This window comes from Antechinus flavipes, chromosome 4 (genome assembly GCF_016432865.1).
Source record: "Antechinus flavipes isolate AdamAnt ecotype Samford, QLD, Australia chromosome 4, AdamAnt_v2, whole genome shotgun sequence".
Lineage (NCBI taxonomy): Eukaryota > Metazoa > Chordata > Mammalia > Dasyuromorphia > Dasyuridae > Antechinus > Antechinus flavipes.
Genome location: NC_067401.1, coordinates 374352898 through 374379476, shown reverse-complemented (window position 1 = coordinate 374379476; position 26579 = coordinate 374352898). Strand labels below are relative to the sequence as shown.

Sequence of the window (26579 nt, the reverse complement as noted above, 5' to 3'; positions counted from 1 at the left end):
GATACTGACTTTGGTTCTTTGAACAATTAAATCACTTTCTTTTTCTGGGCCTCCATTTCCTCATCTGTAAAATAGGAATAATAGTGCCTGTAAACCTAACTCAAAAAAATGTAAGAGGTTCAACTGATGTAAGCAAAAAAAAAAAATTTTTTTTTGAGAGCATCATGGCACAATGGATAGGGATTTGGTTTTGTAATCAGAAAGACTAATTCAAGTCTGGCCTCTGACAAATGCCAGCTATATGAGCATAGATGGAAGTCTTTATCTTCCCAGTGTCTCCAGACAATTATCTATGGCCATAATCAATCAACAAGCATTTATTTAATGCTAACTATGTACCACTCACAGAGACAGCTAGCACAGAGGTAGTTCAGTGGGTAGAGAGTACTGGGTCAGGAAGACCTTGAATTTAAATCTGGCCTCCAATACTCACTAATAGTGTGACACTGAGCAAGTCACAACTTTATTTGCATTAATATGCTGGAGAAAGAAATAGCAAACCACTCTAGTATCTGAGCCAAGAATATCTCATATAGGGTGAGGAAGAGTCAGACTGAACTGAACTATCTGAACAACAATGTGCCAGGTACCATGCAAAGTGTTGAGGGATACAAAAGAATCATAAAAAAAAAAAAAAATGAGTTGCTTGTCTATATTCCTAGAGAGAGTTTCCACGGTGAGAATTCATGACATTCTTAAAATTACAAATCTTAACATATAAGTTAAGTGTGTTTATGTTATGTTATGTTATGTACACTGAAATTTCCCTAAAGGAGAAACCGAGCACAAACTTTATGTTTGCGTCTTTATATAGTTAGCTATTATTAGAATCTTGTGCTAAGTTCTCTACGGGGATAGAGAAGGAAAAGAATAAGTGTTTTCTATCAAATATGTGAAAAATAATTTAAATCAGGCCATGTTATAAATAGAATATTTAAATCTGTTTAGAGACCACATCATATTATTACTGGCCATGATTATGAACATTAACATTCTAATTCCTTTTAATTTAAATGCTTCAGGAACATTTCATACTATTCAGCAAGCTATCTCATCTGAATTAAAAAAAAAAAACCATAGTAGGAGTAGGTATAATATATAGTATGCACACAAATTTATGTAGAAGTATATATATGTATATACATATATGTACATATACATATACATAAATGTATGTGTATATATGTATGTGTAAATATGTTCTGAAAGGTTATTTATCCATCTACCTACCTATTCATCTATCTATCTACCTATCTACTTATCTACCTATCTTCCTATCTATATTCACATAACTTCTTAGACTCTCAGGCTTAGATATTAGTCATAGAAGGTTATCTGTGAATTGAGGCACTGAACTTTATAATTAAGCCCCTCATTCAACTCACTCACACTGGAACGTTAAGGTCAAGATGATGGAGAGATGTCATATTTAGATCATGGCTCTCTGAGAAACCTTAGTTTGTTTAGTCACCTATGACATGACATCATATTGCCACTTAATATAGTAACAGCAGTTGGTTGGCTTTGAGGGGTGGGAAGGAGGGGAGGCGGGGTAAGATTTAGGTGATCAACAGTACTTCGAGGATAAATTTAAAGGGAGCAGTTGGGCATCTGTGACCAGAGGGAAAATACTCCTCTGGGTGGGCTGTGCTACAGTTTCCTAAGGATTAACTGTTACCACTCTTGGAAATGTGAGTCCTGTCTATTGAGATGTCTCTGGGGTGGTGTGGGGAAATGTTAAATTACAGAAGTATTTTACCAAGCAACCCTTCTCAGGGGAACAGTAAATATTTAGGCTGTGCCTATATATTTTATCAACACAATGACTTCCAAGTAAACGTTTCAATAGGTCAGCTGTTCAGCTTTGTCTATAGGAAGACAGTTTAATTTTTAAAAAATGAATTGATTAGGGTGTTAAATGGCTAGAGCCACAGTAGTTAGACTTGGAAAAGTCCAAGGAGATAAACTTTAGTGGGATTTCTATGTTATTCTGGCTTTGGGGGATAGACTAAAACCCAAATAATGGGTTATCTGTAATATGGCAACTTGTACTATATTGAAATTATAGTTTCAGTAGTCATATACAAGTCTATGTTATTATGAACCATCTTATGATAGAGTTGTAATGTATTTTGTTAACATTTTCATTATGGTCATTTGAATGAAGACTGACCTACTTCTTTTGGGGAACCAGGGGTTTGGCAACAGAATAATTTGGATTACTTATATACATTGATTAGGTAATTACAATATTCCTTAGAGACAGCAAGAGTGGTATAATAGAATGTTTGATTAGGGATTAGAGGATCTTGGTTTAAATTTTTGTGACATTTGTGATCTTTAACAAGGCGTTTGACTTTTCTGGGTCTCAGTTTTTTAATCTGTAAAATGGGGGAATTAGACTAGATGATCTCCAAGATCACTTTTAGCTTTGAAGTTATGATCCATAGATCATGTGGGATTTTTTGGTTACCTTTCTAAGATTGTTGGTGCCCAGTAATTTGGGAAGAACAAAGCAAGTAGGGTGGTAGAGTAAAAAGAACATTGAAATGAGTCAGGATGCTTGGGTTCCAATCTTGGCTCTTCCACTAAATAGCTGTTGTGATTTTGGGCAAATCACTGAAACAATCTTCATTTCAGTTTCCTTATTTTTAAAAGGAAGGGGTTATTTTACATCAAAATTCTTTGATTCTCTAAAGATGGACAACACTATACTACTCTATAGTCTCGGTTCTCTGAGTTAGAAGGGAACAGGGGAATGGGAAGTATGTTAAATGGTATCTAGGGGTTAGGAAGAGCAAGGTTAAGTAATATATTCTGTCATGGTACCAGAAAATTTTAAGGACCTTTTGCTTACTTCCCAGCAGTAAGGAAAGAATTAAAGCTATTGAGTGGTTGTAAATGACCCTTAAAACAGACTTAGAAAGAGGAAAATAGGTCCCCTGCTTTTCTCCTTACTATGCTTTGTTGCCAGAAGGGGATAAGAGACCATTGCTATGTGTCTAGGAAGGAGTACCCAGCAAGGAAAGTAATGTTTATATGCCAAACTCCTGCTAACTTTATAATTTCAACACTATTAGAAAAACTTTTTCAAATCATTTCAACCATAACAGAGGCAGTATAGCCTCTCAGAACGGGACTCTCTCCTCGTTGGTGGAGATCAATAGCCTATGCCTGTATGAGAACCGGGACAGAGTTGTGGAGATTCAAATAGAAAACAGTTTCAGTCTCTTCACAATCTTGAGGTTTGGCAACTCCTTCAAGCTCCAATTATGAGAGAAAATATGGGAGGCTGCTCTCCCATATAGCATGAGCGGGTATCATTGTGTGGCTCAAAGGGAAGCAGAAGACCCTTTAGCCCTTATTACTTGCCCTTTTTTTCCAAAGAAAACTTTACCTACTGCCAGGAGAAACTACTAAATATCTAATATAGCAAGCTGGAAGAGGGCATGATGCAGACTGCTAGCTCCTCTTATGTCTACTTCTTCCCAGAATTTTATTCTCTCTTCAGTATCCTGAAGTGGGATTAATATTGTCCATATTCTCCCTTAAAGCTGGAATCCAGAAATGTCTAAAGTGATTTCTGAGCCTGATGAAACTGGGAATTCTCTTCTCTTCTGCTCTTACCAATTCTGCCTCAGTTTGCCCCTCACCCAGCAATGAGGTATTGCCCTCCACCAATAAAGATAGTCCCTCATCAATAGGCTATGAGGCTTGAGTTACAGTGTAATCAGAAGAGCACCAGCCTTTGAGTAAAACAAAACAAAATATAAACCTTGGGTCTAAATTGAATTATTAATATTTTACCTTGCTCTTAGCTTCAGTTTTCTCATCTCTAAATTGGGGATGAGACTACTGGCTTTGTTAATGTTTTTTGCTCTTGGTGGTGATGGTTGTAATGGTGTGTGTGTGTGTGTGTGTGTGTTGGGGAGGGTGATTTCATCAATATAGGGATCTCTTTGTGTGAAAATTTCCTCCACTGATAAATCTTTTTAATTTTAGCATAACTTGTCTGTGTCACACTCAGCGAGGTCTTTCTGATTCGAAGGCCCAACTTTGATGTACAACACAGTATTTTCTCTTTTGTTCACAAAGACTGTTACAGGCTTTAAAGATGTAATATCCCTGTTCATTAATTAGTCACCTAAATGTAAAGCACGATGTTAGGGATATACAAGGAAGAAAAAATTGACAGTCACTACCCTCAAGTGAAGGAAGTGCAGTTTAGAAGGATCAGATATATAAAAAGATTGAAGAATTACAGATTTAGAAAGATCTTGAAGTCACTGAAATCAACATCTACATTTTGCCTGAGAAAACAGACAGAGAAGGTAAATGACCTAAGTACCTAAGATCACATGGCTAATCATTTAAAGTTCAGGTCTTCCAGATTCCAAGCTTAGTCTTCTTTACCCTGAGTCACATATTTGAGGAAGACAGACTGGAACAAAGAAACAATTGGGATGGGAATAATCCAGGGAAATATGAGGAGAGAGAAAGATCATATAGTATGGTAATTATTTTATTTTTTAAATCTGGACTTGATTTCTTCACAAAGGTAATCCTGATAGGGAAGCTGTCTACTAATGCAAATCTATAATCTATTTGGGGCACTGAGAGTTTAAAGACTTTCCCCATGATCACAGATTATTATGGGTCAAAAGTAGGACTTGAATTTAAACCTTCCCCAAACTCCAAGGGATTCTCTACCACAATTCTTCTCATTATTGTTACTATTAATACTATAAGTTAAAAAAAAAAAAAAACTGGAACCTTTTTACACCTTCCAGGAACCTTCTTAGCCTTCTCTTTGGCTGCCATTTCTCTCCCTTTCCAGCTCTTGAAGAGCCCATAAAGATAACTAATTGTGATGGTAATGAACAAAATCACTTGTCCGGACAGATCCCCTAGGAAATCACAAAACCTCCATGGAAACTCTTTCAATTTCAATTTATTTCTCCTTCATGTAAATAAATCCGTTAACCCCAGATTGGTGATATTACTCCATCACCTTTTATGTCTCAGAACAAGCTAATTTGGAGACCCCTTTGAAGCGGCCCGATGATGCATTAACCTTATACCTCCTCCTCCCCCTGCAGGAGGATTCTTTGGTAATGCCCAGGGCATTTTGAAATTGACACGAGCCAGCAGCGGCTCTGAGAGTGAAGCCCCATTTCTCCTCCCGGTGACTCATCTGACATTAGCATAATTACTTTACCGGAGTCCGAGTGATTTTCAAACTATGAGTAATGCAGGGTAATAGAGGGAATGTTGACAAGACAACGAGGAATATCTGCTCACCGACGGAACCAACTGCTGATAACAGCTGCAATAAGTGAAGGAGTGAAAGGCAAAAAGAAACTATCCTTCTTTGGAACAATCTGATACCTGCAAGGAGAGGCAGACACAATTTAAAATCTCGTGGAGAGGATCAAGATGGGCATTAATAGCAGTGAGATGAAATTCCAGGTCCTTTTACATCAAAGGTCTCTTTGTAGAAGTTCATTTCTCTCTTGCCCACTCATGAGAAAATATTGTTTCAGTGGTCCAAAGAGTATTTTTAAACTTCCCATTTTAGAGCGACAATGCCAATTTCAATTTATATATAGTACCTTCCTTTGTAAATGTCAAAATGCCTTCTCACATTTTAACCTCATAGTTGTTGGTCGATTATTTTTTAAAATGAAGTAGAAGAGGGAAGTAAGCAGTGACTAGTTCATATAAACTCCTTGACAAAAACAGTTTTATTTGATTTTTGTATCTCTAACACCTAAGAGAGTTCCTGGCACCCACTAAGCACCTTGTTTGTTGATTGCTTGTCATTCATCTATAAAAATATGATTATATTATATTATTTATAATTTTTGATGCAAGCCTTTCTTCTTTGTATATTAAAATGTTGGTGATTATCAATTAAGAAATAAAAAAGAAATTTTAATTTAATTGTTAAGTGAATGTAATCTTAGACCAAGAATGAGAATGAGTCCTGGTTTTACTTCTAACTTCCTTCACCTCTCTGCCTCAGTTTCCACATCTGTATAATGAAAGTGCTACTAATACCTACCTTGCTCACCACAGAGAAATATTGTAAGAATAAATGAAACAAAAGCTAGGGAATCTTTTAAATTCTATTGCCCCATCTTGTATTTTCCCTTCTCATTCTCTTTTTCCTTTAGCCTTTTCTGATTTGCTCCATTTGTTAGTTTTCTCTGCCATCTTAAATTACCCTGAGTTATTTCCTTTCTATAAAACATGTAAAGAATGTTACAAAAGCTGTCAGATATTTGTTTAACTCTTTTTCTTTGGAGAAACGTAGCAGCAACGAACGTAGGAAATGATGATGGCAGGAGGGAAAAAGGCATGAATAAAACTCCTAAAAATTAATTTGTTGGCTGTAGCCTCTGAGCATAATGTAAGTTCATTAGGGTAGAGAGATTTTCATGTTTTTTCCCCCCAAATGTATTTGTTATACTGCTGCTTACAAATATTGATCAAGATCTTGTTAGGTAAAAGTCTAATAATAATATCTTTGCTCTTGGTTGTACTCAAGAAAAGTCTTGCTGATAAAGTTTTCAAAATCATATTTCCAGTAAATAAGAATATCCTTACATTAGGAGAATATTTATGATGCTTAGATTATTTGAAATAAAAATTTAAAGAATTTCATCTTTCTAGCCCTTATCTATAAAGTACGATGCCTGGTGCAGGATAAATGTTTGCTGAGTGGATTTGGGTAAATGTCAGTCTAAAATATTAGCTCTAATTGGGAAAATAATGGCACAAGCCCTTAAGAACTAAATGGTAGAGAAAAGGAAAGAACAACTCATTCAGCCCAGAAAACCATACTTTCTACAGATGACAATGAACTTTCAAAAATAAATTAAAAGTATTATTGCAAAGGACTTTTATGGAATATGAGAACCACTGACCTCTCTTTTACTCACTGTTCTTTGCCTGGAATCATTATTTGAGATTTGTAACAATAGTCATTTTACATCTCTGGGACAGATAGAAGAAAAAAAATTCCATTGTTAAGAATATATTGTAGGATTAAAAGAAAAAAGGAACATTGAGATTGTATGCAAGAATATATGTACATAGACAATTCAGGTAAAATGACTTGCTCAGTGAATGTTAGGAATCTTGAGGCCGAATTTGAACTCAGCTTCTCCTGACTCTAGGGCCGGTATTCTATCTACTGTGCAATCTAGCTGTCCCCCAAAATATATTCTTGATAAATGACATGGGCACGTAGTAGTAGTAGCTTCCATGACTAGAAGGCCTGGATTCAAATCTAACTTCTGACTTAAATTACTATATAACTTGGAAAAAAAATCATTTAATCTCTCAGTGTTCTAGGCTACTCTCCTAGACTGTAAGTTGCCGAAAAGGTTCAGGCCTGCATTGGTAAAGGGAATTTCCTCCACTGGAAGTTCCCTACACTAAAAAAAAAAAAAAAAAAGGTTCAGTCCTTATCCCTATGACAGAAGCTTTGATGTGTAAATGTGGATCTCTGAGGGTTTATGCTTTCAATCCCCTCTCTGCACATCTGTACTCCTGGCCTTTCACCTTTTCTATTTCTGGTTTTCCTTCTCTGCCTCTTTTAATTCCTTGGTCTCCTCTCTTCCCTTTTACCTCTACTAGCAGCTTCTTTTCTGCTCCCCTACTTTTCTAACCCTAATTCTTGTCCCAAATTTCTTTTACATTCATCTTGTTTTCATACTTCCCCTTTTTGTCTCCTTCCTTTATTTTCTTTTCATTCCTCTTTATGTTCTTTTCTTCTTATCTCATCTTTTCTTGCTATTTTCCTTCTTTTCTTCTATCCTCTCTAATTATATAATCATAAGTTTAGCTTTATTTACTGCCAAACAACCAGTCTGATAGATTTTTTCCTCTGACAGTATATTGTTTTGATTACTTCAAGCGGTTTTCAGGTCAAAAATATGAGCAAATTTGAGAAGTAGGGAAATAAGTTCATAAATAATAAATCCATATTTGAAAATTAAGGGAAATTGGGGATATTGAAGATAGGTTTATTATCTCTAAGGATGATGTCATGGGAGATAACTACAATTTTTTGAACATTATGCATTGGTCCTTGGATGGACCAAAACATAATCTTGGGATAAGTAGAACATGACTCTGACACAATGTTGCATTTTTGATATTCTGATGTCACAGGCAAAATGGCATTGTGGATAAATTATCAGGTCTGAAATAAGCAAATCTTGGTTTTAAACCCTACCTCTGACACTTGTTAGCTGTATAATGAACAAGTTCTGTAATCTTGCTGAGCCTCAGTTTCCACATCCATAAAATGAGGATAATATCTGAGGTACCTAACTTAGAGGATTTTTGGAAAGCACAAGTAGGATTATGTATGTAAAATGTTTCATAAACTTTAAAATCCTGTTGTTCAGTCATTGAGTCATGTCCACTTCTTTATTACATTGACCGTAACACTCTAGGTCCTTCTATTCTCCACGACCTCCCAAAGTCAGTCCAAGTTCATATTCATTGTTTCCATGATACTATTTCATCTTCTGTCATTCCCTTTTCCTTTTCCTTTTGCTTTCAACCTTTCCCAACACCAGGGGCTTTTCCAGAGTCTTGTCTTCTCATTATATGATCAAAGTGTTTAACCTTCCAGTTAACAGCCTGAATTAATTTTTTTTTTTGTACTTTGAAGATTAAGTTTACATGGAGAAAACAAAACAAAACAACTTCCCTCCCAATTTAAGTTTTGACTGATTTGGTCTCCCTCCTTCCAAGGGACTCTCAAAAGTCTTCTTTAGCACCAAAATTTGAAAGTGTTGATTCTGTGGCTCTCAACTTTCTTTATAGTCCAACTCTTACAGCCATACACTGCTAGTGAAAAAAACATATCTTTGACTATATGGATTTTTGTGAGCAAGGAGCTATCTGTTTTTTGTGCGAAGTCCAGATTTGTCATAACTTTTATTCCAAGAAAAGGAAGGAAATTTTATGGCTGCAGTCACCATCTGCAGTGATCTTTGAGCCCAAGGACATAAAATGAGACACTGCTTCCATTTCTTCTCCCTCTATTTGCCAGGAAGTGATGGAATCAGTTGCCAAGATCTTAGGATTTTTTTTTTTTTAAGCTAAGCTTCCAACCAGATTTTACATTATCTATCTTCTTTCACCCTCATCAAGAGGCTGCTTAATTCTTTTTCACTTTCTGCCATCATAGTGGTATCACATACATATCTGAAATTGTTGCAACCTTAATTTCAATTTTTGATTCATCCAGCCTAGTATTTCACATGATGGACTTACTCTGTATATCAGTTAAGTAAGTAAGATGCCTTGTCATTCATACTCCTTTTCCAGTCTTAGACCAATTATTTGTTCCTTGTTAAATTGTTACTTCTTAGCTGGAATACAGGTTCCTCAGGACTTCAGTAAGATGATCTGATACTTCCATTTCTTTGAGAACTTGTCACATTTTGTTAAGTTTCACACAAAGGCTTTAATGTAGTCAATGAAGCAGAAATAGATTTTTTTTTTTAATTCCCTTGCAAATATTAGCAATTTGGTTTCTAGTTCCTCTGCCTTTTTGAAACTCAGACTGCTCTTCTATACATATATCTATATTGTTTTTATAAAATCAATCTTAATTTCTTAAACTTATATATGTATAGACAGGGTGAAATGAAAATGAAAAATCTAAATCATTAATATGTTTTCATCCAGAGAGATGTACTCTTTCACCAGAGAAGATGTGTATACAGATGAACAGATAATTTCACTGAAATTTGTTTCTCCCCATCTTCAGATTTAAAACACTTTTATATGTACACACACACACACACACACACACACACACACACTGATTTTCATTGGTATTGATAAGTGATTCTCCCTGTACCTTTATGAGGCACCAACAATTCTGCATCTCAGTTTCTGCCTAAGGCAATGAGAGGCTGATTAATCCAGTGACATAGCTAGTGTGTATTGGAGATGGTTGGAGGCCAATTCTTTATCCATTTTTCCAATTTATTTTACTTATTTTTAATAAAAATCCTGTATTTTTCCTATGCAGATAGCTTAAATAAGAGTATTTACTATGATTAAAAAAATTTCTGCTATTAAGAATTGTAATTCTGGATAGCTAACTTTTTTCTAAAGAGATGTGGGTTTATCCCTTTAAGCAATGAATTCAAATAATTTTGCTTGAGATCTTTATAAAATGTATTGCATGCATAAGGAATAATAAATATTCCTTGATCATCAACTATAACTCTGTCATAAAATAAGGTTAAAGAAATGTTTGTGTCTATGCTAAGTAGTACCAGAAGTTCTTTAAATGCTATTATATCCACTTTTTATAGTTGTTCTCTTTCTTTTCTTTCTATCAAGCCATTAGTTGGCACTCTGAGCTGCTGTCAATGTATCTGCTTGTAACATTCAGTCTTCCCCCTCCTGATTTACCTCTTTTAAATGGTATAGGCTTGAAAAACAGACAAATTGTTAGAACTGTGTGAAAAATGAGAATAAATACATTCTCCTATTAATAATGTGCAAGATCTTTAGTGCATTGAATTATTGACATCTATTTTTGACTCCTTATGAGTAAAGTATATTACTTTTAATTGTGTTCATATAGTTCCTATTTAAATGTTGATAGGTAGCCTTCAAAATTATTTTATACTGTCTGCAGTTATTTTATTTCCATCTCTTCCTTCTGGGTTTTGTTGGTAACATATAGAAATATTGATGATTTATGTAGATTTATTTTATAGCCTACAACTTAATTTAAAATGTGTTAATTGTTTCAACTAGTTTTTAAAAAGCTGATTATCTGGGTTCTTTAAGAATTTCATCATATCATCTGCAAAAAGTCATAATTTTGTTCCCTTATTGCCTATTCTTATTCCTTCAATTTATTTTTCTTGTCTTATTGCTATCCAGTACAATATTGAATAATGGTGACCATGGATATTCTTTTAATGATGCTAGAAATTGTTTAGCTCTCCGAAGATGGAATGGGATTAGATCACTATGAATTTCTTTCTTTTTTTTTTTTAAACTAGTGTTGCAGTTAGATCACTTACATGAGATGCACCACAGATGCCAACTAGCAGTTTGAAAAGTTCCATAAAATGGCAGGTTGAATTGCAATCTGATATTGAAATAAATATCTTTCAAAAATTAAGTTTATATTTTTATTACAATTCTTCTTTATTTTTAACAAAGCAATTGCGGTTAAGCAACTTGCCCAGGATAAAATAGCTAGTAAGTGACTAGTGTCTGAAGCTACATTTGAACTTGGGTCCTCCTGACTCTAGGATCAGTGCTCCATCTATTACAGCATCTAGCTATCCCTAAAATCCTTTTTATTGAAATACTTATACCTTCATATGACAGGTGCAAATATTTTGGAATATTTTCTCCTTACTAGTTTAGAACATCCTATTCTGACTTGCAAAGGCTTGATGCTGTGTAGTTCCTAGGAAAATATCTTTTAAAAGCTTAGGTTTGCGTTTGCAATCTCCCTTTACTAATTGTATGATTTGGGGCAAGTTATTTAATTTTAATTTAATTCAAAAGAATTTATTAAACACCTACTATAAGCAAGGTGAGAAACAATGTGGCATGATAACTAAAGATCTTAGAGTTGGGAAAACCTGGGCTGCTAGTGTTGTACACTTGGAGTCACCATTAAGATTTGCTCTGACCAAATATGTCCCACAGTTCTTCAGAATACTTCATCCTATTGAATTTCAGTGTTCTCATTGATTAATCAGAATGAAATACTATATAAAACACTAAGTGCATAACTATATACTTTTTATTCAAATGAAATTGATTAGGTGGTTTTTAAAACTGCTTTTGTATTATTGCCTTAGAAATCTATGTTTTTGATAAGTCATATTTCTATAGAACTTTAAGATTTACAAATATCTTCTTAACAATCGTATGAAGTAATAAGTACAAATGTTATTATCCCCATTTACAAATGAGGAAACTGGGGCTCAAAGAAGAAAAGTTATTTGCTCATAATCACACACCTAACAGGATATGCATTTCATTGATAATAATAAAAAATTAAAATATTCCTCACTCGTATGGATTTTGATCATATGGCCCACAGTAGAAAAATATGGAATACCTCTGATTTAGTTCTATGTAATAGGCACACAAATGTTTTTGAATGTGTTATAGTTAACAAAATAACATATTTATATAAGCAGTTAGATGGTACCAATGGATTCGGACTCAGGAAATCCAATCTCAGATACTTACTAGTTGTTTGACCGTGGCCAAATCATAATAATAATAAAAATTAAAATGAGATTAATAATAGCATCTACTTCTTAGGATTTTGTTGAGGATAAAATGAGGTAAGATTTATAAAGTGCTTTACAAACATTAGGGCAGCAAGATGGAACAGTAGATAGAGTACAGGGCTTGGAATCAGGAAGATTCATCTTTCTGAGTTCAAATACGGCATTAGACACTAGCTGGGTGACTCTAAGCAAGTTACTTATATCTGTTTGCCTCAATTTCCTCATCTATAAAATCAGCTGGAAAAGCAAATGATAAACCATTCTTTGCCAAGAAAACCCTAAATGTGGTCATGAAGAATTTGATACAAATGAAACAACTGGACAACTTGGAATTCTTTAAGTGCTATATGAATACTCCCTATTTTTACTACACTGATAGTTATTTTTTCTCCTACAAAACTATAATCTAGTCGGTTGTCAAACTGTTAAAAGGTCTGTCATAGCTTGTCCAACTTGGTAAGACGTGGCACTTTCCATTCTGCTGACACATCTTGGAGAACTAAGCCTTCTATTTATTCAACAACAGGATATCAGAGGACTTTCAAGAAGACATTTAGAATTAAATAAGCATATATTTTGAAAATATGTGTCATAAAATCAATGGTCAAAAATGGAGTATTGCAACCATGAAATATTTAAGGTTTCTTGACTGGCATTTTGATTTAACTCATTGTAATAGAAAACTTATAATGAAAGCAAAAATTATATAACTAAAACTTTGGACTAACTAGACAAGTAGTTAGAGGTAGCTAGCTAAAATAATATTAGTAGTTATTTTTATGTAGGATATTTTCCTAGATATCTTGTATTTTAGTAACAGTTAATTCATACAATACTGTATAGAAAAGATGTGATATTCTTTAAGTTTATTCTCAGATAATTTTATCTTATTCTTTTAAGTGGCAATTAAAAAAAAAATTTAACCATAAAATAAAATGGATAAAAATGTGTTGCAAATTATCCTGTCTTCTTAAAAAGAAGTTCAGTATTTGCTACATTTTCTTGTTTAGTCAGAGTTGTCATCCAACAGAAAGAATATAAAACCAGAAAGCTTGAGGTTGAGTCTCAGCTTTAGTACTAACTAGCTGTGGGACCTAATGCAAGCAATAAAATACTTCTCGAGTTTATTTTCTTCATTTGAAAACCTGGAGGTTGAATTAGATAATCTTTATGACCTTGTCAAACTTCAGCAATTTTCATAATTGTGATTTCAAAAAATTGCATTCTGGATTTGATGAACAACAAAAAAGAGAGAACATTTCCACATACAAAATAGAACAGAAAAGGGAATGGTGGGGGCAAGATGTGAAACTTCATTTCTTTACTATATATAGCTTGCTTTTAAAAATGTGAATGTAATAAATTCAACATGTTATTTTCAAAGCTGTCCTACTTATCTGTGTTTCCTTCTGAACTTCTTTCTGTTTTCTTCCATGTATTTTATAAGATATTTTAATGTTTTCCTTTTGCTTCTTTTCTTTTTTTGGCAATGCTATTACTTGCTCTCTTCTCCCTTAATTTCACATCCTCACCAATAAAAAAAAAAGAAAATGAAAAAAGAAAAGAAAATCACAACCTTTTTAAGAAGTAAACATAGATATAAGTATATATAATTTCATACATTTATCATGTTCAAAAATATGTCTCATTCTGCACTTTAGATCCACCATCCCACTTATTTATTATGTTTTAATATTGTTGATGCTCTTGACCTATAATGCCAATGGCCTGGGGGATTTGGGATATGTCTCTTTAGCCCTTTATTAAACAGTCCCATATTGGTGTATTTTTTTATATTATGTCTTCTGTGTTTAATTTTTATGTCTCCTTTACTATTGGGCTTACAAAGCAACTAGATGATTCAGAGGATAGAGCATTAGGACTGGTGTCAGGAAAAAACTAGCCTCAGATACTTACTAGCTGTGTAGGCAAATTAGCAGACTGGAATAATGACTGGTGATGGAATTGGGAAGATTTGAGATGTCAATGATGTGTACTTGGAGTCATAATTAAGATATGTCCTGCAGAAAATGTCATATGCATCCAGAAAAAGAAATATGGAGATTGACTGTAAATCGACATATACAATGTTCACTTCTTTTTTCTATTTTTTCTCTCCCATGACTTTTCCCTTTTGCTCTGATAGTTCTCTTCCAACATGATTCATAAAACAATGTGTATTAAAAATAAATTTTTTATTAAAGCTTCTTATTTTTCAAAATATATGCAGGGACAATTCTTCAACATTAGCCCAATTTTCCCTCCCTTCCCCCATGCCCTCCCCTAGATGGCAAGTAGTCCAATATATGTTAAACATGGTAGAAATATATGTTAAATCCAGTATATGCATACATATTTATACAATTATCGTGCCACACAAGAAAAAAAAGAGAAGAAAAATAAAATGCAAGCAAACAACAACAAAAAGAGTGAAAATACTATGTAGTGAACCACACTCAGTTCCCATAGTCCTTTCTCTGGGTGTAGATGGTTCTCATTATCACTGAACAATTGGAACTGGTTAAAAAATAAATTAAAAAAAAAATCTTGACCACAGTTCTTTAAATGCTCTCTATTAAATACAAGGGGCAACTAGGTGGCACAGAGTACTGAGTTCAAGAAGACCTAAGCTTAAATCTAGCCTCTCATACTAGCTGTGTGACCCTGGACAAGCCATTTAATTCTGTTTGCCTCAGTTTCTTCATCTGGAGAATGAACTGAACAAGGAAATGGCAAATTATTCCAGTATCTCTGCCAAGAAAACATGAAATGGAGTTAGGAAGAGTCAGAAATGGTTAAAATGAATGAATAACAACAAATTAAATGCAAATTTAATTAGAATATCACATAATCTCTGCCTGTCTTAGTTGTCTCAGCATCTACTTTCCAGGGTTATTGTGAGGATCAAATGAAATAATAATTATAAAGCACTTAATATGGAAGCTGACACATTATTATTATTATTATTTATGGAATCATAGTTTTAGAACTGGAAAAAACCTCAGGAGTCATTGAGTCAACTCTCCAATTTTTCAGAAAAGGACATGGAGGCACAGGGTCTTGTTCAGTGTCACACAGAAAGCAAGTATCTGGGGCAGAGATTTAAATTCAGATCTTTGGAGTACTATCAAATTCCATTTTTATTTGCTGTTTCATCTGCTATTGATTAGGAAACTAAAAGTGAAAATTATTTGAATTGTATCTAAATATTAATTAAATTGTATTTAAAATGAGTCAATAAACTCAGAATAAAGGCTTAAAGATCTCATCAACAGATGAAATTCTTTAGCTGTAAAGTACAGATTTGATGATATCCACTGTCGGCTGAGGCATTTTTTTCTTCCTTCCTGATTCTCATAGATGACTTCAAAAAATGAACTTGTCATGTAGATAACCTGCAGAAAAAAAATTGTTTTTTTTTATGTCTGTAAAGGAAAAAACAATTTCATTCAAGTAAGTAGTCTGACAAAAAAAATGTTGCCTTATTGATATCTTAAAATATCTGCTTTAATGAAAAGGAAAAGTTGGTTTGTAAAAAGCACCTCAATTTGTAAGCAAATGATTCTTTCTAAAATATAATTTAAGACATTTCCTCTTAAAGGCTCATTCACACTATTATTTTGCTCTATCTCAATTCAAAGTAAAGATATGCTTCTGGACAGCCCTTGGTTAAATTATTTAAAATTTTAAGTCCAGGTAACTGATTTTGAGACTGAGAAAGCAACAAGAATCATTAACTAGATAGATAGCTGAAAATCCTAGATCCACCCTTTCTAAGCCGTAGAGCCTTCACGGTTCTAAAGAATGAGGTCTTGGCCAGCTCTTCATTCAAGAAAGTTTATTTTAGCTACTGTCATTAGCAGTGGAAAGAAAACCTACTGGGTGATGAGACTCTTCTTCAGTCATGTCACAAGATAGTGAGCTTAGCTTAGAGCCCATTTAAGGAGCAGCCTATTTATCTCTTAAAGAAAACCGAACCCGAAAGGAGTCATTTATTGGACTGAGCATAAACTGAGGTATGGAATGGGATTCGGGACCCTTTCTCAGAGATAGATGAAATAAATTGTTTCTTTTGAAACAGGCTTACATTAGCAGCAAAACAATGAAGTATCCAGGTAATGTGAGCACAGCCTAAACTTTGCCCTAGCACAACTAGGAAAAATTATTTTCAAGTCTAAAGGAGAACCTGAATGACTTCCAATGTATTAGTCTTGAATTCAGTCATCCAGAGCGGGAATTAAAGTGATCTCTAATAAGCACTAATGATAGGCATAGTGCTAAAAATGCTCCCCAAACACAGATTCTTCCAGAAAAAAAAAGTTAAAATGTCATTTGCCTATCTCCAGGCCATCGCCAGATTCATTCCTAAATTATTCCAGACAGCAGTGAAGGTCTGAAATTCACATGGTAAAGGGGAAAAGGCCTTGGTTCTTGATTTGGAGAATCAGAATTCAAATCTTTTCCAGGCTATTTATTTCTGTCTGATCTTTACCCATGTGACCTCAACCAAGTTAATTCCCTTTTCTGGGCCTCAGAGTCAAATAAAGGGTTGGATCACATGATTTCAAAGATCTTTCTAGCCTTATTTTTAAAGATTTATGAAGAAGAAAGTTCTATAGCCTCCTTCAGTCACCCATCCTAGTTTTTATTAAAATCCTCAGTGTCAGGAATTTTTTTTCTGTTTCACTTAAATCCCTTTGCAGTTGAAGTCAATTTCTTTGAGTATTTAGCCTTAAAACAGGAAATAGCCAATCTTTTTCCTCCATGTTTTATTAAAACTCTTTAAAATTTTTTATTTTATTAAAACCTTTCCTATGTCCACAGAATATTATTAAGTCCCCCTCTGTGCTTTAGCTTTTTCTCCTCTAAGTTAAATAACCCCTGTTCCTATTAATACTTTTCAAAAAGTTCCTTAAGCCATTTAATCATATTTCTGGTACCTCTTTCTTCTTCTCTATCCCGTCCATCTTTCTATCAATCACAGGAACAGGAGTTTAGAATAATAATAAGAAAAATAACTATGTTCCAGACACTGTTTTAATTACTTTATAAACATCATCTCATTTGATCCTCTTAAGAACCCTGGGAAGTAAGTGCTATTATTATCCTTTTTTTTTACAGTTGAGGATACTGAGGCAAACAGAAACCCAGAGTCACCAAACAGTCATTGTCAAGAACAGTGTTTAAATCCAACTTCTTTGATTACAAATCTTGTCCTATTTCCACTGTGCCACATTGCCTTTCTTCAAATCATACCAAATACCAAAAGTATATCATAAGAAAACCTGAAAGGAAAATGTCAGCTTTAGGAGAGAAAAGGCTTAAATCAAAACTAACAGGGCAGAGAGGTCAAGTTTGAAGAGAAGAACGTGGAAGAAAATCATCAAACTTTCTTTACTTAAAAGCACAGATTGGATGGCACAGTCACATTTGTTGACAGCTAAAGGGTTTATAAGCTGACATGAAGGATCTTTTCTCAAATGCTATTCCTGTGCAGAGCTTCAGGGAACACAATTTGATGCCAATTTTTAAATCCACAAAACATCCACCATAAAATCTTCCTGAGAACAAGTTCTTTGCTCTGCAATTCCTGCCCCCTCCAATTTAAAAATTGTGTCTGCTATTATAGACCAAGCTGGAATTTCCATTCAGAGAAGGAAATATATGGAGTGCTAAAGTTCTCAATATACTCAAGTCAAGTTGGGACTTTATGAGAAGGGGGAAAAATTAAAAATTGTCAGAGAAAATTTCAACACAGAGTCATGGCAGCCCACTATAGAAGGCATAATGTAAAATACTTCATGATATTCCACTGAATGAACACTCTGTTCTAAGAGTCCTCAGGGGGCAGACAGTGATGGATCACTGGGAACTTTTTGATCTCTGGTTAATTAAAGATTTCTTTGGAAAAGTTTTTGCTGGCTGTATATGACATAAGTGTGACAGTGGTCTTAAATTCTGGAATCACTTTTGCCTATAATATGTTCTTCATGGAGTCTTTGAGGATTGCCATAATTATGAAAGTACATCTCTATCTCCTTTCTAGAGCATTCTTTACTGATAAACCATGCACAAATAGCAAAGCACTTAATTTAGAAAGTTTATTAAAATAAATAACAAAGAGGGAGGGAAATCAAGCAATAGAATCACTCTCAGCACTCTCTCTCTCTCTCTCTCTCTCTCTCTCTCTCTCTTTCTCTCTCTCTCTCTCTCTCTCTCTCTCTCTCTCTCTCTCACACACACACACACACACACACACCTCCCAAAAAAGTTAGAGATAGAAACAAACATCTATTATGTACCAAGATATTCCAGCAACATCCCTTGAAGGAGCAAAAAAAAAATGCCCTGACTCAATTAGGAATGTCTTGAACATTGTCTGAATGACCCAAGTGTAGAACCTAGTTTGAATACCTTCAAATGTATAATTAGTTCCAAGGAATATTGCCAGACTCATTGTAACCCTCACTTGATTCCTTGAGGAAGAAGAAGTAGCCACAGTAGCCAACAAAAGCTTTAGCTAAAAGATAGCTACACCATATCAGGAAGCCAAGAAGAGAAACAAAGAGGCAGAAACAGTTGCCATAAGATGTGCTAAGTGTTTTACAAATATCATATCATTTGACTCTTACAATCTTGGGAGGAAGGTACTATTATTATTTCCAACATTAGAGGAAACTGAGGCAGACAGAGGGGGAATGACTTGGCCAGGTCTTACAGTTAGTATGTATACTTTGTGGATTTAAAAAATTAGCGTCCACTTATGTTCATTGAAGCTCTTCCTCAAGAACTCAAGTCTTCCTAACTCCATGCTTGGTATTGTACTACCTAGCTGCCTAAGCCTCCATTTCATCCTTTGTAACATGAGATCGGAATAGGTGACTTTTATGGTCCTAAATTCTATGATATCAGGTTAATCCATAATCAATAATGGAATCATTCATGGCTCAGAGATTCAGGTTTTCAGAGAGCTAAGGTGTATTTGGCACCCAAATAAGGAATTTGTATGTCAGATTTCTGTTGTTTATGTCTCTTTGCAAGTGTCATGTTTGGGATTTGTTTGTTGTATCCCCCATTTACTTGTGACCTTTTTTAGGTAACACGTTGTCTTCTGGGCAGAGTTCTGCCCTGCTCCTTAGGATGCTGAGTGTGTGATAGACTCAACCACATAATGGTTGTTGGGCTGTTGTGTTTCAGTTAGTACAGCTCTCTGCTTCAAACAGGACTGTTTTCACAAATATCTACATATGTCCTCCAAATGGGCACATATTTTAGTCTGAACTAGCCACAGAAATGACATTTCTATCCCTCGTAACTATAAAAGGAAGCCTTTCTTGTGTCTAACTTCAGTTCCCTTCTCTGCAGTTATAACCCATTTCTTCATGTTTGGCCTCTGTGGAGATAGAGATCAAGAAGCGCTGCTCAAAAATAACTTATTCTATAGATGATGTGTGATACTATGATAAATCTCAAATAGCTTAAATATGTTCGGAATTTCATGAGTGACTGGCAAAGTGAAGAATATGCATTTTCATAGTTTCCTAAACCAAAAAGTTCCTTATTGTTCATTTAAAAATGGATACAAGAGAAATTAAAGGAAACAGTGGTTGAAGGCCTCTACCTAAGTTTGTCTCCAAGGCTGGGAGATGACCCTGAGTTCTTGAAGTAAAACAATTTTGACTGTACTATGACTGTCAAGCACAAGTTTTTGAAGGCTCTACCAATTTTTAAGAGCTTAGGACAAAGGACTTTGGGTCTCTTGTCTGGGGACCAGTATTGCTAATTTGCATTAGAATTTTGTAAAAAATGTAAATGCAAAGAATAACAATTTTTGGTCAAGCAACTCATGAAATATCATCTGTCCTGGCAGTTTACTAGTGTGAAAAGGGTCTCACTTCTGGGTCTGGTTCAAATGCCATCTCTAATACTCTCTGTATGAACCTAAACAACCACTGACTCTCCTTCAGTTTCATTGTCTTCATCTGTAAAATAGGCTAGCTGGTAGCTTAGGATCTTTCCAGGTCTAGACCTCATATCCTATGATGCTACAAAGGAATAAGAAGAGTTAGAATATTCCCATCAATGAGATCTGTGGTATTTAATATAAGTATTCAGAGGACATAAATTGAAAAAAGGCAAACCATATGTAGGAACTCAAAAGAAGTACTATTTTTACTTTGTACCCCTGGTAAACAAGTAAAACCCCACAAATGTCACACTTAAAATGGCATGTATGTCAACCTTGACCTTCTGTATTTTGTCTGGGTAAGGAGGCTTGAAAAGGTGAGAGAGAAAAAAGAAAGGAAAAGGTTTAGAAGGCAGAGAGACAAGAGCATATTGAAAAAGAAAAAAAAAGGCAATGATAGAGTGAAAAGACCTGGATTCTAGTCTTGGCCCCACCACTAACTATATAATTCTGGACAAGTTTTCCCTTAGGCAAAATGTAAATAAAAACTTTTGGACAGTGAGGTGGCACAGCAATTAGAGTTATGGGGCTGGAGTCAGGAGGACTCATCTTTCTGTTCAAATCCAACCTCAGACACTTACTAGTTGTGTGACCCTGGATAAATCACTTGAACCTGTTTGCCTCAGTTTCCTCCTCTGTAAAATGAACTGGAGAAGGAAATAACAAAATACTCCAAGAAAACCCCAAATAGGCTCCTGGCTAAAAAGAGTGAAGGACAACAAAAATAAAAGCTTCTGAAAAGGAAACATATGCCAAAGCGGAATGGGCAGCTTCAAAAAGTCATTGGTTGCCATTCTGGAGAACGATTTGGACTATGCTCAAAAAGTTATCAAACTGTGCATACCCTTTGATCCAGAAATGTTTTTACTGGGCTTATACCCCAAAGAGATCTTAAAGGACGGAAAGTGCAAAATGTTTGTGGCAGTCCTTTTTGTAGTAGCAAGAAACTGGAAAATTAGTGGATGCCTATTGGAGAATGGCTGAATAAATTATGGTATATGAATATTATAGAATATTATTGTTCTGTAAGAAATGACCAGCAGGATGGATACAGAGAAGCCTGGAGAGATGTACATGAACTGATGCTAAATGAAATGAGCAGAACCAGGAGATCATTATACACGGCAACAAGATTATATGATAATCAATTCTGATGGACGTGGCTCTTTTCAACAATGAGATGATTCAGACCAGTTCCAATGATCTTGTGATGAAGAGAGTCAATTATACCCAGAGAGAGTACTGTGGGAACGAGTGTGGATCACAACATGGCATTTTCATTCTTTTTGTTATTGTTTGCTTACATTTTATTTTGCTTCTCTCTCTCTTTTTTTTTACTAGTTTGATATGATTTTTCTTGTGCACCCCAATAATTGTATGAATATGTATGCCTATATTGAATTTAACATATATTTCTACCATGTTTAACATATTTAACCTGCCATCTAGGGGAGGGCATAGGGGAAGGGGGGGAATTGGAACAAAAGATTTTGCAAGGGCTAATGTTGAAGAAATGCTCACACATATGTTTTGAAAAATAAAAAGCTTTAATAAAAAAAAAAGTAATGGTTGTCCCCTCCCTTGAGATCTGGACAAACACTTTGTAAGGCAGTTATAGAGGGAAGTCTTATTCAGGTGTAGGTGGCTGGCAAGATACAAGTATGTGATTTTGTGACATGATTGAAGGTCTGTTGGTTTCAGTTTCCCTTTTTGTGAAATAGAATTTATGCTTTTCTCATCATATAAATGATTGTGAAAATCAAATAAGAAAATGAGTATAAAATCCTTTTAAAATGTATCAAATACATATAAACATAAGTTATCATTATTATTAGATGAACTGCATTTTTGTTTTTTCTTCTGGACCTATGATTTCATCAAACCAATACAGATCTATTTCATGTTTATCTTTGAAATCCCAGTACTTTGCACATTCCTTGTTTTTTAATAGGTACTTAATAAATATCTCATGATTGGTTGATTGAACTTAGAGCCTTAAAGGGCTCTGATAAGTGACAAAGTGGATAGAGTAAGGGACCTGGAGTCAGAGAAAACTCCCCTTCCCGAGTTCAAACCTAACTTCAGACATTTTTACTAGCTTGGGTGATCTTGGGCACTTAGTGCCAAACTAAATGCCCAAACTTAGTTTGCCTCAGTTTCCTCACCTGTAAAATAAGCTGGAGAAGGAAATGGCAAATGACTCCAATATCACTGACAAGAAAACTCCAAATGGGATCACAAAACAGCTGAAATGACTGACAACAAAAAAAGTCTTTAAAGAGTTGGCTAAGTTCCTTGAGAATACAGCTCAGCAGTGGACATACAACTAATATCCTAGTTGTGCTAAGGAAAACTTGAACACTAGTCAATTTGATTCCAAAGCCAGCCACAGCACCCACCATAAAATAGTATTTATTTTGGTGAAGAAGTTAATGTTGCCCCACTAGCAGACCAATCAGTTAAAAGAGGCTCAGAATTTCTTACTCAAACTCAAGTTAGATTTTATTATTCTTATCTAAATTGTCTGCCTCTAATCCTGGTAGCATACAAAACTGTGATAATTACAATGTGATATGCTAGAATGAGATGCCATACTCATGGCCCCTTGGCCCACTACTCTATATTCTCAAGTGGGGAGGGAAACAGATTAAAATGTAAATGGCTAAAATTCAATCAAACAAATAAAAGTACAATAGGACATAGCTAATATTAATGTGCTCTTCTAAGTCATTATGCTACCTGCAGGATTCCTTCTTTATGGTTTAATGGACCCCATTTTTATTTATTTAAATAGGCTGAGTGGATATAGTGTTAGGCCTAAAGGCAAAAAGATTCATCTTCCTGAGTTCAATTCTGCCCCTAGACACTTACTAGCTTTGTGATTGTTGCTTAACCCTATTTGCTTTAATTTCCTACTCTATAAAAAAACCAGGGAAGGAAATGGCAAATCACTTTATTATATCTGCCAAGAAAACCCCAAATAGGGTCAAGAAGAATCAGACATGACTAAACAATAAATAGCAAGATTGTCTTGAGGAGTCCAGAGTCACAGACCATGTTTCTATAGCATTTTATATAAGCATCTCTGATTTTCACATAATAATCTGAGGTCAGAATACAGCCATCTACAGATTACAAAACTTTAATTCCCTGAATCTCAGAGAGGTGAAATGATTTGACTACGTTACACAATTAGTAAGTGTCAGAGATAGAACAGGAAATAAGTCTTTCAGGCTCCAAGTTCAGCATTTTATCCTTTATAATCCAGTAGTGTCATATCCAAATAGAAACAGATCCCTGAGAACCACATATTGACTTAGAAAACTAAAGACTAACAGTATCTCTGTTTACTGTATATTTATTTATTTTGCTAAACATTTCCTAATTATATTTTTTAATCTGGTTCCTTCCACATTTGAAAGTTTTTTAATTTGACACCCCTATACCTTTCTATGAAATAAATAGTGCAAGTATTTTTCAGATGAGGAAACTGTCTCAGAAAGATACCTAAAGTTATGCTGTTGGTAAGTGACAAATCCTGGTTTTCCAAACTCAGTTCAAAATTCAGCATTCATAATCTTATACCATACTTTTATTTCTCCAAAAGTCCCACTGATAAATATGTTCTTTGTAGCTCCATGGCCCAAAGGCAAAGGAATCTCTGGGTTGAAGAACAAAAGAATGAGGCAGTGGGGTCTTTCTCCCTTTCACAAGAAGTTATCCTGGATAAAGAGGATATTCTGCACTAAAGAAGCAGATAGGGTGGGAAAAAACACTTTTCTGTCTTTCAACCCAAAAAACATAAGTTCCTTAGTCCAAACGGGAAATGAACTCACTGTACTTGATAATAATTGTTCCTCTTCTATATGACCTCTGAGTTATTTTAAAACAGCTTTACCAGATAATGTAAATACCACATTCTAATATTACCATTTATAAGAATTATGCCCTGGGGGATTTCCCATGGCAAGTTGAAGCAAAAAGGCTTTGGTTTGAATGCTAACAATTTTTAGTCCTTCTCTAAAGAAGTACACACTACTGTTTAAAACAAAACAAAACTCAGTGGTCCAGTTTTTTGATTGTCCTGTAAGAATCTGGGCAAATAATTTAGCCCCTTGGAGGCCAGCTTCTCCAAATGTTATCTATGATATCTTCTTCCCAGGGCAGGAGAATGGTGATCAAATGGCAGAACATATATCTAGTTTCTTGTAAATTTGAATACAGTAGATAAAATTCAATTATGTTATTGCTATTATTAGGCATTTCATTTTACCTGGGTAATTTTGGGAAATTTGTTAAACCTTTTTTTAGCCCCAGCTTCCTCCTCTATAACAATACTAAATTTCCCTTCTAATTCTAAATCCTAGGATTTCTATAAACCCTATGAACCCTACATTCATACAAAAGAATGGAGCATTTGTTTTGTGTCTCTTGTTCTGGGGATAAAAATGTACTGGTTAATAACTGCTCTTATTCATGTCTTCTCAGAAGTTTTAAATCCCACAAATTTATAAAGTAGTGATTTATTGTCTATGTTTTATCTTATTAGAATGAATAATTAAATTTTTTTTTAATTATCAAGCATTTATCTTCTCTTTCTCCCACCTCCTGTTTCCCACCTTTTCATTGAATAAGGAAGAAAACAAGCAATTATTAAAAACTTACTTTGTGCTCAGCATTACACAAAAAAACTTTACAAATATTATCTCATTCAAATATTGCACAGGATAAGAATAATATTGTGCCATGATCAGTTATGACAGATTTAGTTCTTCTTAGCAATACAATAATCCAAGACAGTTCCAAAAGACTGATGATAGAAAATGTTATCCACAACCAAAGAAAGAACTGATGGAGTCTGAATACAGATCAAAGCATAATATTTTCACTTTTTGTTTTTTTTCTCATAATTTTTCCCTTTTGTTCTGAGTCTTCTTTTACAACATGACTGATGTGGAAATATAATTTAAAAAAATAAGTTATCTCATTCAACCCTTCCAATCACTCTGAGAGGTAGATACTATTATTATTCTCATTTTAGAGCTAAGGAAATTAATTAGCGAGTGTTGAAGTCAGAATTTGAACTCAGGTCTTTCTTATTCCAGGCCCAATGCTCCATCCATTGAACTACCTAGCTGTCTCTAGATAAAAGAAACAAAAAGAAAACCTCTTATAACAGATATGCAGAGTCAACCAAAGCAAATTCCTATATTGGCCATGCCCCCCGATTTATGTCTCATCCTGCATCTTGAGTTGATATCCTTTCTTCTAAGAGATGAGTAGTAAGCTTCATTATAAGTCATCTGGAATCATGGTTTGTTGGTGATTTGATCAATAATGACAATAATAATGATAATAATAATAATAACAAAATTATTATTGGTAAATACTAATTTAAAGGGGCACAATCTGTTTTAAATTTATCAATGGGCATATTCAAAATGAAAAATACAAATTACTATTCTTCTTTCTTTTCTCAACTCTAATAAAGTTTCACAACAAGAAACTGCAAGGACTCAGATTCCAGAACTAGGATGGGGTAATCAGGACTTTCCCCTAGGGTGCTGAAATTGAGGGTCACTGCCAGTATTTGCAGTCTCTCACAGTGTAGAAACAATTGAGTTTAGCATCTAGGCAGCAAGAAAGCTGGTTTAAAATAAGGAAGCTACTGGATGATAGTCACATATTCTGTGTAAAATTCTTGGTCAGCCTCATCCTGCTACACCCTCACCAGGTAGTAGCAACCTCAAAGTACCCTGGAATCTCTGCTTTCTTAACTCCCACCTCCTTTCCCTATATTCAAAGAAATGAACAGAAGATTTACTTTGTTTGTCCTAGGGTATAAAAATGTGTTTGTTAATGACTCTGCTCTAATTCAAATTTTCTGAATCTAGTGAGCTCCAATTTAATTCAATTAACTCTGAAGCACTGTGCTAAGGACCTGGGCAAACATACTAAGATGAAAAATAGCATAGTTTTGTTCTCAAAAATGCTTATAGTGCAATGTGATCATATAAAAATATCTTAAAAGAAGACCTAAATGCATAGGAGAGATCAAACAGAGTGGTCTTATATATTTTTAGGTGCTTACGGAGAAGGGATGGATTCTGAGAATGCTTCATGAGAGAAGTGGTACCCTAGCCAGCAGTGAAGGATGCTAGAGATGAATGGAAGGGTAGAGCTGAGAGGAAGAAAAAGAGATTTTGCTCGGCATAGAATCTGGAAAAAAAAGACAGAGAAGAAGAATTCAAGTTCTTAGAAATTTGAGTAGCCCAGTTTGAATAGTGCATAGAATACATAAA

At 34.6% G+C, this 26579-nt stretch overlaps 1 protein-coding gene across 1 annotated transcript in view; it reads left to right on the top strand.

Annotated features, from left to right (window-relative positions):
- Window positions 1–1604: 1604 nt before the first annotated feature.
- The window catches only part of ATF3 (activating transcription factor 3), a 62385-nt gene continuing 37410 nt past the window's right edge, over window positions 1605–26579 (top strand). Inside the window, exon 1 of the mRNA XM_051998415.1 lies at window positions 1605–1691. The gene's annotated coding sequence lies outside the window, so the exon portion shown is untranslated. The remainder of the gene's footprint in view (window positions 1692–26579) is intronic.